At 37.2% G+C, this 19,131-nt stretch overlaps 2 protein-coding genes across 19 annotated transcripts in view; one reads left to right on the forward strand and one right to left on the reverse strand.

The window, feature by feature from the left end:
• The window catches only part of LOC116842314, a 187,908-nt gene extending 177,544 nt beyond the window's left edge, over positions 1-10,364 (reverse strand). Inside the window, exons 1-2 of one of the 2 annotated variants that reach the window (XM_032811349.1) lie at positions 10,227-10,364; positions 9,507-9,609 (exon numbers count right to left, since the gene is read on the reverse strand). The gene's annotated coding sequence lies outside the window, so the exon portion shown is untranslated. Of the gene's footprint in view, positions 1-9,506; positions 9,858-10,226 lie in introns of those variants that run through there. The other variant, XM_032811350.1, reaches the window with a different exon arrangement.
• LOC116842313 (parathyroid hormone/parathyroid hormone-related peptide receptor-like) overlaps positions 1-19,131 on the forward strand; it is a 59,274-nt gene that overhangs the window by 3,717 nt on the left and 36,426 nt on the right. For 10 of the 17 annotated variants that reach the window (XR_004377707.1, XM_032811329.1, XM_032811338.1 and 7 more), the window contains exon 2: positions 745-1,105. The exons of 2 other annotated variants lie outside the window; for them this stretch is intronic. The gene's annotated coding sequence lies outside the window, so the exon portion shown is untranslated. Of the gene's footprint in view, positions 1-744; positions 1,106-10,347; positions 10,532-10,635; positions 11,009-19,131 lie in introns of those variants that run through there. 5 more of the 17 variants (XM_032811333.1, XM_032811334.1, XM_032811331.1 and 2 more) reach the window with 4 other exon arrangements.

Genomic DNA, 19,131 nt, shown 5'->3' on the forward strand with positions numbered 1-19,131 from the left:
TAAGAAGAAGCAGATGTACAGTTGTGACTTGGTGTAAAAAGAGAAAGAGAAAGCTAGTGGAAGTTAGTGCTATTAGTTCATCTACAAAGAACAGATCAATTGATGTTCGTGCAATGTAATGTTCAGTGGTTGTTGTAAATTCACATCACGTGACGTAAAGATCTTCGAAAAGCGTCGAGGATTTCTTGAGATTTTTGTAACTGCGAATTATGTGCGAAAAGTAGTATTCCTTTAATTATTCAGAGAAACCGTTTAAATCGTGAATTTCGACGTTACAGTGTCTTATCGAGAAGAGAGACGCATCGTTCACGCACCTGCTCTAAAGTTGAACAAAAAAAAACGAGACTGTAATAGTTTCCAAATTTCTATTCTATTCGGGGAAACTGTTTAAATCGCGAAACGTCTCTAAATGTTTCAACGTCTCAGTGACTTATCGGGAAGAGAGGTCGGTTTACGCACCATTCGTGCGTCTGCTCTAAAGTTAAATAAAAAGCGAAACTACAATAGTTTCTAAATCTCTCTTGATCCGTGTATTTTTGTACAACTATATTTTGGACAACTAAATTATGTTTATGTTTATCTTTGCGAGGCGCTCATATAAACAGGATCGAGCTGGCGCTGAGGTCAACCTTGACTTTGGTTGCTATAATGAAGTTTAGAGTGTAAATAATCCCGACACAGTTTCAAATCCGGAGGCGTCACGTGCGCGGAAAGGCGACAGATAATTGCGTCTCCGCGATCTAGCTTGTTGTAGGTGATCGAGAGCTTATCATTCGCGATATAAACAGGTGTATCGTCGACGTACGCGGCGCACTGAGTGTTCTGACGTTTCTCATAACGCGCATATCTGGCACGGGGAGCTTCTACGAGTCGGTCGCTCTCGTGTCAAGCGCGACGGTTGACAATCACTAGACCGTTTCGTCGAGTCGTTGCGCGAGTTTACCGTGAAAATTCAACTAGCGTGAGTCGGGTAAATCCGCGTCTTTCGGCAGTACGACGGTATGAGGAAGACGAGACACGCGCGCGCGACTGGAAAAAATCAATTGAGCTAGATATACAACAATAACGCGGTGATTTTCTCCTGCCGAGGATGCTTCGTCGCCCAGTGAGTAGCTCTATATTCTTTTTCTTTCAAGTGCAAGTAAATAAAAGGCGTGGCTGGGTAAAGTTAAATAGGAAAGTGCACGCTTTTCCTACACAAGCGCTAAATGCGCGGAGACAAAGTTGATCTTACTTTTACGCTGCAAATTTGCAAAATAATGTGACGCGAGTCGCGTCGTGCAGTTCTAATGTGCGTTACAACAGCTAATTCACGCGTTACAACAGCTTTTACAGTACTCGTTTCGCGCTTCTCAATAAATAATTTCGGATTTTTCAGGTGAAGTAAAACAATTGTATTTTAATGTTGCTGTAATTTTATGAAGCAACTTGTGTGTATATATATATACTATATATATGTGTGTGTCATTTTGATCTACATTTGCAATTAAATGCATTTTGTAGCATAAATAGCATTTCCTGCTATTTAAAAGCGTTAAATAGGATTTCAGTTTTCATGTGTATTACACACACACTGATCCTTCAAAATATACAGACATTAAAAAGTTTAGAGAATTCCAAAGTAGAGATAAAATCTCGATCCGGGCGTAATTTTGAACGAAGCCGATGATTTCTTTCGCTTCTCCTCATATTAATAATTGTTGTTTGAAACTTATCGTAAGATACTATATGTGTGATATTACATTTGCAATTTCGACATTCACAATTGAAAAACTCACGTCTGACTCTAAATTAAAAACTGAGCGTCTCACCTGAGGCAAATTTTAACGATTATAATTAATAATTATTTTAATTATTAATAGGGATCTCTATGTCGACCACTTATGCCTACAAACCAACAAACCAAAAACAAAAAAGAACAATAATTAACTGCCTCGCCGTTTATTATTGTTGCCATGACATCGTCACGTATGTTAACTTAAATTCACAAACTTGCTTGACACGCGCAACATTCGATAACATCTCGTTTGTTTCGCTGCGACGAAATAAGCTCTAATCGCATCCAGGTTAATCTCGATACCGTTCGATATAGGACGGCAATTACCCGGATATGTTAATCATTATCCCGCGATGATATGCCATTATTAATGCACGTGCCAATGACTGACCTGTGATCTTCCCGAGGCATTGCTGAGCGTTCAGCACTTAAATCTCTAATTTCGGCTGTGTGATTTAACAGGACTGGAAAAATGGATAAAGCAAAGGCGCGGGATTCACTTATCGATAAATGCAGCAAAAACGGTAATGCGCTTTCGAGAAGTTTGACAAACACAAGCACGAACAACAAATCCGCGGTATGGTGGAAGCAAACAGTTTTATAATTCCCGATCTCCCGCGTATGTTGTTTTCTCTCTTATTTATCCGAGTTCGACGCGAACTCGGAAAGTTGCGATAATTAGCATAGGCGCCTTATGAATAAACATGGAGGCCAGTTCCCGTTTTATATCGCGGCGATAATCCGGACAGATCATCTTATAGAACAAGCTTCTTTGCGTTCTTGGACCAATTTCATTTTGACGAAAGCAAGAGAAAGAAACATAGCTATCGAGCTAAAAAAAAGTCTCATAAAGGACGCTATCGAGAAAGAAAAAGTCGGCAAATAGCTGGCCGAAACGAGAACGACTCGTTGTATTATCCGCAGCGCAGCGGTATTGCCCTTAACTGTGTCAGACGAGTGATCGTGACAGATGTAAACGCATCAACAATGGCTCTCTAAGCGGCTTACGAGGAAACAGAGGTTTGGCGCAGCCGTTTGTTCACTCGATCTATACTTTGCACGCGGGATGCTGGAGGACAATTACTGTCGCTCGAGAAATATCGATGTCGATATGTACGGAAGGAAACGCGCGCACATATGTGCATTACGGTATTAATCCTTCCCCAAATTATGTTAGCTCCGCAGTTCGTTTGACGTAGCGCGCCTACACTCTTGTCCACTAACGTTCGAAACAGTCGGTCATAAAATCATAATCGTATAATATTTGAAATACGAGGCAAATTAAATTTTAATAAAAGTATTAATAATATATACGACAGAGGCACGAGACGAGAACGCAGTCTATTCACGTTTCGTTGTCACATATCACTTGTATTTCTGCCTGTTGCTATGTGCGAGAAGGCCATAGTTTGCCGAAAGAATGTCATTAACCTAATTTTGTATCACTGTATGTAATCTGAAAGAGTAGAAATTTATGATATTTGTTTTTTTATTTAATCTACATAAATAGCAAATTGCATAAATTTATGCATCTAGCAAATTATGCATTCTTTCACACTGAGAGAAAAGAAATGCTTGATCTAAATAAAAATTATAGTTACCTCTGGCCCCAGTCATAGTTTTTGGTTGTTCCAACACGAAAATGGTGATAGTAACATGATGTTGTTAAAATAAAGTAGAATTTAATAAAAACAGATTTTCTCTACTATGATTACTTTTCTATGTAATTATTAGTTATAAATATCGAACACTTTTTATTCTCAGTGTATACTTTGATAAAGTGGTTTTAATAACCATACAATTTATTTTTGTTTATCGACAAGATATTGTCTCTCGAATACGAGAACTCGGAGTATTTTTCGATAAAATTGCTTTGTTTTGCTCGAGCAGCGAAAAATTGAAGGAAAGAGATCTGCCGAGATTCCGCGACGGTTAAAATCTTGAACGTCGTCAATAAATAATAACTCGACGTGATCGGTCTTGTTTTGAAGATCGCGATATCTTATCAGAAAATCGGAATAATCCCATATACGAAGAGGTCGATACTTATAATCGGCCTTGGCAATCGTACGCTCATGCCTCGTGAGAAACCTAACAAACAGTTGACAACACACTATTAGTTACAGCTAGAGTTCCTCAAATCAGAATCAGGACATCGTCTGTTATTTTTAGGAAACAAGAGAGTAAGCGAGCGCGCGAGAGAGAAACTGCAGCGTGCTTCGTTATTTCAATCTTAAAGCTTCTCTCTCACTCCCAGATGCAGACTAATCAGGTATCATCATGCTTCATTCTAACTCTGACTAGAGGAACTTTAGTTGCAACCGTAGCTGCGATCTATTGTCGTTATTTTAGCTACTCATATAGAATTTTACGATCAGCCTTATGTTAGGTCATATATTTTCGGCAGCCAGTATTAACTCAGCATAGACTTACGATAGAATGAGAAAAGCCAGCTTAACACCAACAGCCAATTATTGGCTGAAATTTTGAAACTGTATATCGATTAATAGGGAATTTCTCGCGTAGTGCTTGAATTTCGTTGTAATATTGGTTCTGGCTTTAAAATCGTACGTAACGTTTAAAAAAAAAGAAAAAAAGACAAAATATACGGAAATTTTTGCGTAAAATTTTTCGAACAAAAATACGCGCGGAACCTTGTACTTTGTACGATGAAAACATTCGAACTTCCTACTTTTGTATTTTAATATTTTCTTATAATTTTACACACAACGATGCATCGCGCGTCGTAATCACGCACATGCAAATATGCATTGTGACAAGTGTACACGCAACGAGCATGAAATGTCGAGAGGAGTGACTCCATTTCACGTGCGTACGATTTTTCACGGAGACACAGGCGTTTAAAGTTTCGAAAAGCGACGTGCGATTCTTCGCCGTTGGCTAGCAGCACGTGCGTGATACATTGTGGTGTGTTCACGTCGCTGACTTGACATCTCTATTGTCAAAACGGTGCGATTGACTAAAAAGAACGTGCAGCATTGTTGACCAGCCTCAGTTCTCGTTTGAAATCCATCACATGTCAATATTTTCGCACGAAAAAGTCATAAAAATCTGGAGGAAATTTCATTCGAAACTACTCCACTTCTAACGAGGAGGCGATCATTCCCTCTTCGTTTAATTTTGCGGTATATTGAAAAGTCAATCGATTTTCTCTCAAGATAAAGCTACTTCGGCCGTTAAGATGCTAAGAAAGCTAAAAGTAAAACAATTGCATCTGAAGTCCGCGTTTGAAGATTCAATAGATATATAAATATACATATCCCATCCCCTTACTTTGATTTCATCCCCTTATGATAACCTAATCAACTTGGTTTGGTAGATTAAGGTAGTAAAAAATATGTATGGTAGTTTTTTACTAATAACATATTTACATATATACTGATATCAATATAAAATATTTTTTAAACAAGAAAATATATTCTCTCAAAACCTTAGCTTTACATGAAAGCAATTATTTATTCTACCTAAAAAAAGAATATAGTTTAAGTAAATATATTATTATATATAGTGCCTACCGAATAAATAAATATTTTTATTCCTCAAATATTTTAGCTCGTAGTTTAAGAGGATTCCGAATAATATTGCTTTGGCTGATCGAATCACGTAAATAATATTTTCGCGCTCGATCGGTGAATTAATTTGATCAGAGGTTGCTGACGGCCGGACGTAGCTTTAGCTGTAAAGAGTTATATCGGACAGATAGTACGACCCATGATGATTATCGCGATGTTACATGGATATTCGGCTCAGCCTTTGTCGTACAGCACAACTGTATCGCGTTATGGTCGGCTTCACTTTTACTCATACACGTGATGCCAGATAACGAAACAATTGATTATTCGTAACGTCCGACCACCTTTACTCAGCGTCGACGATGTGGCATTATGTGATCAAATTCGTCGATTATAAAATAAAAACGACAGCCACGCGATAATCCCTTGAACGTGCGTAATTGTTGTTGCGTGGACGTTAATTAGAGGCACGGTAAGGTAAAATAAAGGACTGTTGTGCCTCTTTCACGTCACAACAGGGGCAAACTTTTTCCTATCGCTATTTTCTCGCAAACTAACGTAACGAATTTCATGCAGATAATACATGAGCATTTTTATCGTCGCATTCTTAATATACATTTTCTGTAATTAATTCATTATCAGAAGGTACGTAATAATAGTCCGGAGACTACGCTATTTTTCCCAATAATTTTTCCCTATTAATCTTTTTACGACACGGTTATCTTTATTAAAAACGGTTTTTAAATTAAAGCGCGTAATGTATAATGCGGACATCGATCACGACAGATATTCACGATATTAAAATTTCATTTGCGCAATGACGAAACTGCCCGTCCGATCGGGAAGATTCAATTAAATCGCCTGGTCGGTTGTCATAAAAAATCAATACGCCAATTAAGAGTCTCGACGACACCCCGTCCATTTGTCCGCGCGACAGAAAAGTCAATTAAACAAAAAGAAACAAACAGAGTGGAGAAGTGAAAGTTTGAACGTGCAGGAACCGATTTGCCTCCGATTTGCCTCTCGCCAGTAGACCGTAATGTATTCAAGTGCGAATTGCCGTCCGTTGTAAATCGAAGATTATTATGCTCCATTGACTATCTATATTTCGTGTATCCCAAAAGGATTCATGATGTTAATCAGCGCAAATCCGATAATTTCGCCGGGAGCAATGCGGGCAATATATGCCCGCAACATATTGCTCTAAATTCAATAAAGCGGCACACATCTCCGTCACAATCGCGCTTCGCGTCTGCCAATCGCGCACACGTGTGATTAAATTACGACGTTGCACGCGGGGCGCGTTACGCGCTGGCCGAATTTTTCACGGCACTCCCGCGAATCGATTTGCACCGCGAATGCACGGAAAATATTGACGCACTTGCGCCGCCGCGAGCGCGCGCGCGACAAGCCCTCGATCTTCGCATGTACGAGGTGATTTTGAAAGACGTGCTATCGATAGAACCGGAAATTACTTGTACGTGAGATGCACTCTGATGCACTGTCGCTGCTAAAATATTGGCGGAAGGAGATGACAAGAGAAGTGCACTTGCTTCGCCGTAACGCGCGGCTTCCTCCAATACATCTGCTCTGGTGTCCCGTTCGAGAGAAATGAAGAGAGGGGGGAGAGAGAGAGAGAGAGAGAGAGAGAGAGAGAGAGACAGAAACCGCAAAACGATGCGTCGGAATGTTGCGGAGTGTTAAGATACATACAGCAATAAATAAAAGCGCGAAAGAACCACAACCGAAATAACAGCGCACGTTTATACGTATATTTCAACGATAATTCACGGCGTATCCGTGGCGTACCTTCCATGTAAAATTAACGCGAATATGCTAGTAAATAATTAATATTTATGTGCCGGATATATAAGCAGTAGCACAATCACAGGTGCAAAAAGGGGAAGTAAAAGCAGCATCACGTATGCAAAATATGTGATGGGATTTATGCGACACGAAAATGGAATCTGTAATGGAATTTACAATATCATTGCGGAGTAAAAACCTTAGCGAATTTCACCGGGAAATGTTTCTATATTGTTTGTTATGACTGAGAAGTATTAAAAAAGAAAAAAAATTTCATACCAGCGGAAGGGATTCCAGCGTGTTGATAATAATTTCACTTTTTTCTTGACATTTCAACGCGATAAACACATGCATTAATTCCCACGTTTAACTTAATCGTTCCGATTACATATCGCAAATAGTACACAGAAAACGGAAATGAAGAACCAGCATTGCATATAAATGTTAAAACACGTGATTTCAGCTATACTGAAAAATATGGTTACTTTCGCCTCCAATAAAACAAAAATAGTTAGAATAACTATCCTTCTAATAACACTTACTAAAACAATGGTTATTCTAACTATTTTTGTGGTTAAAATTACAAAACAGTTTTGTTGAGAGCGAAAGTAATCATATTTTTCTGTCAGTGTATGCGAGTGTAACACGAAAATAGAATTTATAATCTAACACATATATACATATATATGTGGCATATATAATGCCATTATGGAATAAAAATCAATTAGAGCATTCTACTGGAAAATATTCCCTCCCGCCCCCCTATATATTTATATAATTTTATTCTTTTTTTACTTCAACGCAATAAACATACGCATTAATTTTCATATTTAATTAAATTAATTCGTGTCTCGCCATTACAAATTATAAATAGTACCCAGCTATTTTGGTCGCATGTATAATTTTAATGCCGCTCCTCCACAGTTTGTTTATAAAACTGCGTATTACTGCTTCATCCGCGCACGTGCGTTTAAGGATATTACGGATATTACGTTAGAGAAACGATTAAATTACGAAATTCACATGTATACACACCGAGCAGGATCGTGACTGACGGACTTTTAATTTAAAAGTCGCGAAATCTCCGGACCAACGAAATATTTTAAAAAAGTTGACACAGGTGAATAACACGCGGAGATTAACTGTTTCGTGCCACGAGACTCGCAGTCGCAATTTCCATTCCCGGAAGTATCTTCGGTGTACTCAAGAAGCGATGAGACTATTATTCTATAACTACGAACACGTCATTCTCAGAGATCTGCCCTCTGTCTCGGCGCGCTATTAAATTCTGCTTTTATTCTTAAATTGCAGAAAACGTTCGGACAGTAGACGAGCAATTTGCCCGTAATAATTACGTCTTTAATCATGGCGCGATAATTGATATCGATTTTCCAGCACACATTCGGCCATCCACGTAAATGAAAGCGACGGGCTGTAGATGGATGGAAGGAAAAGAAAAATGCAATTCCTCGTTCACCTGCATGGACGAGAAGTGGATCGACAATTGTGAAAAGAACGTGTGCGATGAAAGGAAAAAGTTACCGCGCGTTAGGAGAGGCTCCTTCAATGTTCCGTCGTGTCACTTTCCGTTTCCACGAAAATGTGGCATACGCGAGATCAAAAATAAAAATAATAATCGCGGAAAAATGTGTAAGGTGAAAATTTTACACACAGAACATCTTTCAATATTATTAAAAATATCATCTTCTTGAAATATTATTGTCGCTATTATTTCTCACGAACAAAGCACAATCAATATTTCCAACAACATTGTACACTAAGATTAAGCAGGATAATTTTTTGGAAAAAGAATTGCCAAGTTTTCTAACGTATTCATGACACGTATTAATAGTCATGACTTGAAGCATACGTAAACTTAGTGTAAGAAGTAAGAATAGAAGAAATAAAAACAATTTATTTTATTTTTATATCTTTCTATACTTTAATTTTCTTACACTGGAAGTGTTTCTTTAACTGAAATACTTCTGATATAAGGGAGCCAGAATATGTGTGTACAGGCGTAAGCAAAATAAATTATTTTTATTTCTTACTCCTATTCTTACTTCTTACAACAAGCTTATTCCATGTATCGCAAACGATGCCTGAAACTTATTTGACTTTAAATTCAAATCTGAGTATTTCAGCTAAAGCGAGTTTCGAGTAACGACTATTAATACAGTCGTGTAAGGAGGTTAACTCGTGCTTTTCTGCAACGATCGACTCACGACGAAATTACGGTACGCGTGCTGTGCAATATTGTCGTGTAAATCAAATCTGATTATGCATACAGAATCAGCATGTATATGCTCCAACGTTTTCGCAGAGCGAAGTTGTAATGAGAGAAACGCGGGGAAATCGATGTTGAAATTAATAATATCTATGTTACTCACCAAGGCTTCTACTGACGTCACTGTCCTCTGCTCGCCCGTTGCTTCATTATCAGTACATTTATTCACTTTGATGTTCTTACGCGGCTCTCACTTACTGTTCGTCCTGTTGCACAGATACAAGTCGATCGGATGAGCAAATCTGATCACGATTCCGCGCGTTAATTGACGCGACACACCGCGACCGTATGTTTGTTTACACGGCGTCCTCGGCTACGTGAGGAAAGAGAATGAGCGAAATGGCGGCAGTGCAAAGGCGCGAAGTTGTCACCACCTTTATTATTATCTTTTCGTCCACTTCGGTTTCGTACGGTCGGTAGATGTCGGTAACGTCATACGTCATGTCTGTCCTTAACTGCACTCTGTCGCGCAAGATGTACTTAAAATACAACTAGTGTTTCAGCGTTAATAGAAAAGAGGGAAAGGAGAAAAGAGGGAGGAAAACAGAGGACGCGCGAAAGCCTGGTTGAGAGACGAGGACAGCCGTGATCAGAAGAGTGAGTGAGAAACAGCGCGTGTGATCGCTAACCTTGACGCGAAATTTTAGGAGAGCCGACTTATAATTTACGACTAGAGGAGCCGAAACAGATCTGAATAGGTGATGAAAAATTAATAATTGGATTAGAACGCGATTCGTTAGTGATGCTGTCTACCGACTGTTTGCCGCATCGGTTCACTTGTCATTGCAATTATTGACTTATTGTTCGTTTATTAGATACTCACTTGTTGTTTATTTCATTGCGTAGATACAAATCGGTCGGAAAGCGAAGTCACTTGCGATCCTGTGCGTCGATTGATGCGATATACGGTGATTGAACGTCAATTTGCGCCGTAACGATGTTTCCGTGTCGGCGAGACTGAATGTAATGGCGATTCGCGTAACAGCTTGAAGTTGCCAATTAATTCAAATTACACTCGTGATCGGCGTACATCGAGGCATACATACCATAACCTTAAAACATTTTGTATGTTTTGAAGGAGCCGAGTCGCGATCAGAGAATCGAAAGCCGAAACGTACGTAAGTGACGGTAAGTTGAGATTAATGATAATTAGAGCACGAGTGAAAAATGTGCTCTAATTATCGTCAATTATTCGTCAATTCGAAGATTGCTGAAGTGAACGGCTTTTTCAGGGCAAAGTGTACATTGCGCGACGGCTTTTTGCATAACTGCATTAAAACGATAAGTGAGAAATGCGTCATTACTTTGCTCGCAGAGCCATTGTGCCGTTTTATCGAGGAAACTCTTTTCACTTCACTGTCGTTGAGCAACACGACGAATTTAAAAGCTGGTACCATCAGTATCAGGAATCAATGAGGAAAGCGAGCAATAACGTAGCTTTTATCAAACAGAATCAATTATTACGCAATGACATCGACTTTGGATTATGTATGTGAAGAGACTCTCGAGATATTAAGACTGTTAGTTGACAATCAGGGACACTGCCACACCGTCAATTTTGTATAGATAAGCCATTGATCTTCCAGCTTTGAAATTTTTTTAAATGTAAGGTAAAAGCTTAGCCCAAACATGCACGCAATTCTTATTGTTTTAGTCTTTTAATATGAATATTTAGCTCTTAATATAAAGCTCTTAATATAAAATATATTACATGTATTGAATATACAAAGTGAATTACATAAGGTTAGATTCTAACATGTTTCTATTGTTTTTATGTTACAGGAAAATGTGTGAAGAATAAATTGTGTGGATGGAATAAATAAATAGTATATTAAATTTTTATAAACCCTTTAAGTAAATAAATAGTATAGTAGTCAGCTAATCCTTTCAACCACTTTCAATTTGTTCGTTATATATATTTCTCTAATATAAAAAACAATGGAAATATTTTAGAATATAAAATTAGGTGATTCATCTTTTTTGTATACATATCAAACAGTACAATCTATTAAAAAATATCCAAAAGACATTCTATTTTTTTTCGACATCTTTTGAACATCTTTAAGATATCTTTTAGTATTGTGTTGATATCTTTAAGATATCTTTTAGTATTGTGCTGTGTGGGTATGTATACAGAATGAATTACTTAACTTTAGACTCTAAAATATCTATTATTTTTTATATTAAAGAAAAACGTATAAGAAATATGGTTGGAAGGGTTAAATATTGTAGTCAGTTAATCCTTCCAATCATACAATTTATTCTTCACATGTTTTTCTTTAATATAAAAAATAATAGATATTTTAGACTCTAAAGTTATGTGACTTACCCAATATACACATACAGACAGCACAATTTATAAGAATATATCTAAAAGACGTCCTATTTCTTTTGACGTCTTTTGAACATCTTTAAGACATTTTTCGATAATTTGTACTATCCAGATATATGCTATGTTGAAAGTTTAAATGTTCGTATTCAAAGACGAATAGGATTGTTCAAGATTAGATACGTATGTGAGAATTTATATTTTTGTTTTATCCAGAAAAAAGAAGTTACGTTTTTTTAGAAATTAACTAAATGTTATCAGCAATTTTCCGAAGTGCTGCATGCGTGTCATTATACTAAAATGACGGTGCGCCTTTGTTGACATCGGCGCGTATTAATTATGAGATGACACTTGACGCGAAGCAATTAGCAATGACCGATGGTGCCGCGTCAAGGCCGGCAAGGTCTAGGTTTCGCTCTTTTGTTTCGAGCTATTGATCGACACTTTCGTCTCTTTGCCACCTGGGGTTATACTGATGAACTGACTCATAGCAAGTCTTTACCGAGCCGCGCGTGAGATTATATTGCAGAAGTTGGAATAAGCGAAGATGGGTTACTCGAAACTTCCGCCGTCGTGCAACGCGGTTGACTCGTGTCTTGTTTGAGATAACTCGCTATATGTATCATGTAAAATAGGACTCGCGTGTGCACACAAGTCGTTATAATCGAAAACGATGAACTTTTATTCATAGCCTTGCACTCACCAACTTAACTTTTACCGCCACAGTATTCAACATTTTATTTCTTTTATCACGCAACATGAAGAATCGGTAATTTCGTAATCGGGTTTAGCCACAACATGACTCTCGCGGGTTCGTGTTGGTCAACGTTAATTTAACTCCGTAATTGAAACAGTGTGTACCATACTATGCTTCGTTACCTCCGTCGCTCCCGTGTGCCTTGTAATTTTCCCTAGAAGGAAAAACCACCTCTGTTTCTGTTTTTCTTCCTATAAATTGTAAATTGTCAAAAATATTTTTCTTCCACTAAAGCTCGAGATTTCTGCAAAGAAAAACCCTTTAAAGAGAGTTTTTATTTCTCATTATAATTTCCGGAGAATAACGGGAATAATGTATGAGACACACGTAATATTACGCATAGTTTAATTATAGTCAAATATATTTTCGCGGTAATAATTATTCAGCATATTTTCAACAAAATTATATCTTTTTCTCTACCGAGATATTAATCGTCAAAAATATTTCCTTTCCAAAAAAGCTTGAGATTTTTGCATAGACAATAAATTCCTTCAAAGAGATTCTTTTCCTCATTATTTTTGCAGAATGTGAGGAATTATAAACTCAATTTCTCAATTCAGCAATTATACCACGAAGCTAAGACTAATCATCTTTATACAAAATTGCTGCTAACATTCTTAACATTTTATGAATACTTGTTCAACGCGTTTATTATTGAATTAGCATTGCACAATAATCATTATAGATTATTGGCTTTTATATAAATATTTAAAATAAATATGATCTTATTTTTAGTAAAATTCTTATACATAGTCAGAAAAATGTTCTAAGCATAATATTCTTAAAGTCAGAGGAATTTCATCTTTCATCTACAGTGAAAGTCATGCTTTTTAAAAGAAATTTCTTTTAGTAAAAAGGCATGATGCTCCAAATAAACATTCCTTTGATTCAAAAGAGAATAGTAAAAAGAAGAGTAAATTTTCGATTAGTAGGTCACTTTTATTAGAAAAGGAATATTTTTTTATCAAGAGTTCTCGCTATAAAAATAAAAATAAAAAATATATATAAATATATATAAAAAAATCTCCACTAAGAATAAGATTATATATTTCAAATAAATCACTCGCGAAGGACATGGAACGAATGTTATATTGACGTAGTCTCGCCGACGAAACATCTCGAGCCAGCGTATATCGACAGGAGCAATTAGAGTTCTGTTTACAATTATGGATTAACTCTCGACCGAACGCTAAATCGCAGAGTATTCAGGATCTCGACGTGGCTAAGTGGCGAGTGAGAGTCCGAAACACTGCCGTCAATTAATCAATTAGCAATTATCGATTGCGATTTGAAGTAGGCATACGTCACACGTTAATTAACAATGATTCCGTCTCAGCCATTGAGAAAATGGGACTACTCGCCGCCACTCGTAGCAAACCTACTTTTCTTCCTTTATTCGCTGCTCTTTCGACTAGAATTATCGACAGTGTAAAGATAATATCTGGCGACCCGCTAGTGGGAATAATCCGGAAATTATGTGCTGTGTGACCTTCACTGTCGTTTTTTTTCATTCGGCTTTATTTCGTGATGTTCCGGATGACGTTCGTTACGCTTAGTCGGTGTATAATGAGTATGCGATGTAAAATTAATCGGATTGATCTTTTGTTAATTAACGTGAGCTGTATCAAGTAGTGAGTGAACGATACATTTTGTCGAGAGTAAAGAACGACAGACCTGAAGAGTTAATTATTTTTCGCTATTTTTAGAGGAGAACGTCGCTTCTTTTACTTTTATTTTTGTTTTATGAAAGCGTTTCGATACGCTGCTCGAAGCTTTCAAGCTTAAATCCTCCAATTGGAAGGACCTCACGTGCAATTGATGGCTATTATTCGGATTATGAAGCTCTATTATGTTTGATATCATAACATAATATGAATGAACGAGCGTTATACGAAGAATAATGAAGCGTTCGAAGCTATACATTTGATGAAGAGTAACGTTATGGTTAAACCACGTATCATTAGTCCGCGAATGTTTGTGCAAATTTTAATAGGACACCGATATAGAGCAAAGTGGAAATAAAAGTTCAGATAAAAATATAGAAATATGCAAAATGTTTCACGTCAAGATACGTGCTGTGTCAAAGCTGTATTTTCCGTACACGTAAGATGAAACATTTTATTTTACTGCTTTTCTCTGTCTCCATTTCCGTGCTTTAAAAAAAAAAAAAAAAAAAAATATATATATATATATATATATATTCGCATAAACATCTCCGCAGTCTACATATATATTACACTTCCCAGAGATATCTAGAGAGTCGAGGTATTAACAAGAATTAAGGGAGATTACTTGAATGAGGCATTACTTATTCAATGTACTAATACCCATCTAATTAGTAGTCATAAGTCTTCCAACTAGCTATTTTTAAATGGCTTTATTAAAAAGAAACGAATACGACATATTATCGTGCATTAGTAATAAAAGTTAATCTTTATAGTTTGAACAGTTTTTGGGTAATTTTTACAGTCTTTAAACTAGAATTTTTTATATTTGTCAAAGAGGAGGAATAGGCTAGTAAAATATATAATACCCTCGCCGCGCTACTACAGTGGTTTTTTGGAATTATTTTCTCAAATGGATTCTTTTTTCTTTATTTAATCATACGGAAATCTTCCTTTTGTATTAGGAATTATAAAAGAATATAAATTTATTTATTTTTAGTAAAATCGTGCAAAAATATGCAAGGTTTCTGCCGAGTAAAATAAAGAACGTTGTATTGCATGTCGTGTGCATGTATATTGGCTCACCAAATCATCAGACACCTTGTATATGATAACAAGAAAAAAGTCAAAATATAAAACAAAATGTCTATTATTATTTGCATAAATTTTAAATTTATATTATTGGTTATATTCATATTATATTGTTTTAATTAAAAAGATTATATTGGTGTAATTAAATTAAAAAATATATATATTTGAAATTATATTATTGGCAAAATATTAAAAATTTACATGACAAATATATCTAATTTTTTTAGACTTTTTATTTAAGAAATGTGTCAAATGTAATATTTGTTTTGGCTTTTTTTACTAATTAGTAAAATTATACAGTAAAAAGTAGGTAATAAAAGTAGGTAAAAATGATAATAATTATAATAATAATTGTAGTTGTATTATTAGTAGTTGTAAAATTACTAACGCGCCATTGTAGGCGGCTTGCCAGACGGTGAGGTTATTAATATCCATTATCGTGATATTTGCAGATTAATATATGGTTTTCGACATTTTACAGTACGACTGCGCACAATCGTCAGTTCCAGTTGACATTTCGTCCGTATTTGTTCGTTATACATCGCGAGCCTGACTGCGCACGTTAAAATTTATTTAGTCATAGAGAACGATGTCTCTTTTCCCGGCTTTATCCCGTGGGATTTGGCCGAGAACGGCGCGACGACACGTCGACCTATGGAAGCTTTCAGCAGGAGATGCGCACTTGAAAAAGCTTCCTAAAACCTCGTATAAAGTTCCCGGCGAATCACGCCGTATCGTGCGGCTCTGAGATTTATTAAATAATAAACAACGGGCGTAAGAGCCATTCGCCGAGCATAAACCAGAGTCGTCGTGTGTTTCGCGTAATAAAGATCGGATTAAAGGTTGACGACCCGGCGAGATTTTTCGAACAACAGAACGTGTCGCGAAAACCACGGCCAGAATCACCGTCGATGATGCTTGAGCTTTATCCGATAGCTGCGGATTAACCTTTTCTAAAACGAGTAGCTCCCTCGGCTTGATATAACGCTTCCAACTTTGTTCGTCCTTGTGAACTGCCGCTTTTGTCAACGAAAGCGGATACAGACGTTAGGAGCTTGTCGTCGCGAGGAAACTTGCTCGATTTAAACGCTCGGTCGCTCGAACAGTGTTAAGTTTAAGTTGCGCCTTAAATAAAAAGGATTATTATGACGCTCGCTAGGATTGCTGGTCGCCAATTAAAGTCGTGCTCGCTAGGGGCCTTGAGCCATCAGCTCTGCTTTCTCGTCTCTACTTTCCATTTTGGAGCTGTTATTATTTGACTCGCGCCAGGCGTCGTGCTTATTCCTTGTCTGGGAGTGGATTTCCTTACTTTAACCGTCGAGACTCGTTACCAAACTAGACGAAATGATTATTTTAGTGCGCGTTGCTCGGGACAACAGCAAATATTTTGCGAAAATTTCTACAACGTTTCTCTCCTCGCGACGATTGCACAAAGAACGGTGAATGATCAAAGCGGAGTCCGCGTAGGTGCGATTCGCGACGCAGTAGTGAGCGTATCATCGCCCGACATCATCCTCGTTATAACGATAATTTTATGTTACAAGAGAGAAAATGAGAAGAAAGAATCTTAGGTTTCTATTTTTTTATCGTAACAGTGGAGAGATGTTACGCAAATATCCTTAACGTCGCAGATTAAAGTGGGTCCCGTAGGAAAGAGATCTAGGAAAATTTCCGAGTTCTGTAAATAACCACCCGCTATCGCAGCAAGCACGCGCATAATTACGGCTGGATTATGGCCGGATGACGTCGCGATTCTTGAAATAACCGAGCGCAATGAGTAGGAGGCACTTGAAAGGAGGGTTTGTCATTAACAAATGTAGCGTCGAGGGCGTCGGGCTTGACGATGACTCGGAAGTTTGAACCCCAGCCTCGCCTCGTGCCAAAACAAGATTACCTCCGCGGCAGGTACGAAATGAACGGGTGTGTCGTGGACACTTATGTTTGTGTCGCTACTTTTCGCCGAGGGAATGGCGCAGCCCATAGTTCGAAACAGCGCTTCCTTAAGAAAAGGCTATATGTCTGCGAGCGTGACACCGGTATAACGGCGACGTCGCGTACCATTTAATTACGTCCACTTTTCGTTTCCAGACTTTCATCGAATTAGTCAGTCGCAAATAATTTACCTGGTATTTAAGTCGTAAGCGCACGAACAAACTCGCTGATGCAACGAGAGAACGTCGTTATAAGTCCGAAAAAAAGCGAGGGGGAAGCGTGATCGCGTTTCGAGTAGAGAAACAGATGCATTGAGCGAGCAAGTCGCTAAAAATAATGAAATTTAGTCAGACGACTTATGAGGCTTGAGGAATTTTCAAGCAAATTCTAGGACGTTACTGCGACGGTTCACATTAAACTTGTTTCTTTTTTCTTTCTTAGAAATTTTCGATTAGAAGTTCATTCAGGTGCTCATCGGGACAAATAGTCCCTACGTCATGAATAATTTATAATATTTCTCGATATTACGTGGCATTCCTTTGGGAAATCCTTTATGCTCAGTGGCTTTTAGTTGCAAGTGCAACTGAAATTCCGCAGGGCCCTTGAGAAATCGAAGAGGCAACGGTCTATACCGACATACGTATCGCATTATACTCGACAAGTTTCACGCTATGATCACCAGCAGTGTCCCAATTGACCGCCACCTCTCGTCTTCCCAATGTCTCCGTGGCCGATCTTTATATCTGCTGCGCCTCTTATTATCTCCGCATAAATCGGCGAATCTTTCTACGTAACCGATCGCGTACACCGACTTCCGAGTCTTATTTACGAACGCGAACAGTACGGGCAAGCTCGAGGATATTTCATAGGATAGAATCCGGAAGGTAGGTTCATAGGATAGAAGCAGCATCCGCAAAATATCTGGAAAATATAACGAAAGCGATCCTCGAAGTCGGGAACGTTCGATGCGACTCTCTCTTTTAACAAAATAACTAACTGGAGATGTCAAAATTAATGCACGTGGCATAGCGGAACAAATTGATTGCAGTGATACGTGTATTGCACGTGTGGCAGTGAACGTGTTAACAATATATTGAGTTGATGCAGAGTTTGCGCGGATTTTTAAATAAAATTGAAATGTACTTTATTCTTGTTAGAAACAATTTTAATCAATCATATATACGCCATTTTGTTCGGCAATCTTTTGCCATCTTTCACATAATTTTATAATTCCCTTCTCGTAAGACTCTTGTGCTTTTTCCAGCGAAGGAACGTTTCAAGTGATTTTACACATTTTTTGAAGAAACGGAATTTATAAACCGTTAAGAAAGTTCTGTAATAAGCAGAACAGATAATAATTGGGGCAAACAATATCGGGTGAATGAGTAAGGCAAAACATCCCAATCAAACTTTAACCATTTTTATGTAATTAAAAAGGAAAAAGCATCGGAAAAACTTATTACTTCTTTCCATTTTCAAGTCGGAACGAAGACAACTATACATTTTTAAATACTATCACTTACACCACAAAATATGCTCTGAAATGTTGGCTATCAAAGCATATGGCTAACAGTATGGAACTATTCTTCTAATACTAACATGCAAATGTCAACTAGATAAAAATTTACACGATCTTATGGATCAACTCAATATGTTCTTTGATATGTTCGTTTTGAAGAAACTTGGATCTTTTTTCAAAAAAAGTAAGGAGGCTTTTCTCAAATATAAAAAGTAAGAAAGCTTTTTTGATGTACTCGTATACTCTTAAAGTAAACGTACCAATGCCTGGACACTAATAATACTAGTACCTAATTCTAGACATTGTTATTGTTTTTATTTTTAAATATGAGTACTTGTAAATTTTCAACGTAGAGTATAAATATATTCAATATATATCTATATATATATATATATATATATATATATATATATATATATATATATATATATGTGT

Source organism: Odontomachus brunneus, unplaced genomic scaffold (assembly GCF_010583005.1).
Source record: "Odontomachus brunneus isolate Ranch 3 - 2012 unplaced genomic scaffold, Obru_v1 Obru_scaffold_024, whole genome shotgun sequence".
Lineage (NCBI taxonomy): Eukaryota > Metazoa > Arthropoda > Insecta > Hymenoptera > Formicidae > Odontomachus > Odontomachus brunneus.